Raw genomic sequence first — 1507 nt, forward strand, 5'->3', positions numbered from 1 at the left:
ATATATATATATATATATATATATATACAGGGTCCGCCAAAAGTAACTATATTTTTTTAATTTAATATCATACTCAATAGCTTTCAGTACCAGGTTTCCAGTAACAATTCTATAAATCTCTAAGTTACAGGGACATAAACAAATCAACGCCGGTTATGAAGCGGTGGAGGCGGGGAGAAAACACAGACACACATAAGTATATTTTATACGACGTGCTTTTTTTCAGTTTCCGTCTACCGAATCCATTCACAGGGCTTTGGTCGGTCCGAGGCTATAGCAGAAGACACTTGCACAAGGTAACACGTAGGGAGACTGAGCTGAGAACCATGTGGTTGGGAAGCAAGTTTCTTACCACACAACGACGCCTGGGCCTATTTATATATCATAATTGTGATTATACATTATTTTCTATAATAATGATATATGTTCCAAGTAGAGCAATTAAATATAAACTGGAAAACTTTGAGTAAAAATTGAAGTATAAAAATTATCAGTAATAGGAATGTGATAAATACGAGTGCTTGAAAATATTAACAAGAAATAAGCAAATACAGCAAATATGATATAAAAGAGAATGAATGATAAACATAATAATGAGGCATTATGACACAAGTATTGATCTCTGTTCTGTACTGCTTTGGGTTGTCTCTATTCAAAACTTAATTTATGGGAAATATTGTGTGTAGGAGAGAAGACATTGTTTAAGGACGTATGATGTGACGGGACTAAAGTGAATTATACCTACACACACACACAAATACACGCACATTTATATAGCTATATGTATTATGCATAACCCTATATGCAGATATTAACTATTTACACACACGTGTATATACATACACACACACACACACACACACACACACACACATATATATATATATATATATATATGTGTGTGTGTGTGTGTGTGTGTGTGTGTGTACGTACATAACATCTTTTCATTTATATTGATTTATATGTTTAATATGTATATATGTGGTTGCGCGTGGGCGCATATATATATATATATATATATATATATATGTGTGTGTGTGTGTGTGTGTGTGTGTGTGTGTGTGTCTGTGTGTGTGTGTGTATGTATGTATGTATGTATGTATGTATAGCAGAGAAAAAAATAACAGATGATGTATAAATGTCAATTCATTACACCTGTTTCTTACGCTTTTTTTAAAATTTCATGAGTTAATTACATCATAGTAAAAATACCGTATTCAGCAGATGATCCATATAATTTCAACTCAATAGAAGAACAACCCATGCGCGCAGTGGGAACGCATCTATTCGCCAGCCGAAGGTGACCTTGATTGGTACAAAGCAAAAGCAATATTAAAGAGGTGGATGTGTATTAGCAATTTAATTAGTGAGTAAGGGTGAATTGAGATTTATGGCCATCACCTAGCTAGTGGCCGCTCAGGATGTAACATGGAGACAATTAAGTGGTTTTTTTTATCAAAGACTAAAGATGAAGGGTATGTAATTATATATATATATATATATATAT

The 1507-nt window shown here is 33.2% G+C and overlaps 1 protein-coding gene across 1 annotated transcript in view; it reads right to left on the bottom strand.

Annotated features, from left to right (window-relative positions):
• LOC106876327 (uncharacterized) overlaps positions 1–1507 on the bottom strand; it is a 74364-nt gene that overhangs the window by 58430 nt on the left and 14427 nt on the right. The gene's annotated exons all lie outside the window — the stretch shown is intronic.

This window comes from Octopus bimaculoides, chromosome 1 (genome assembly GCF_001194135.2).
Source record: "Octopus bimaculoides isolate UCB-OBI-ISO-001 chromosome 1, ASM119413v2, whole genome shotgun sequence".
Taxonomy (NCBI): Eukaryota; Metazoa; Mollusca; class Cephalopoda; order Octopoda; family Octopodidae; genus Octopus; species Octopus bimaculoides.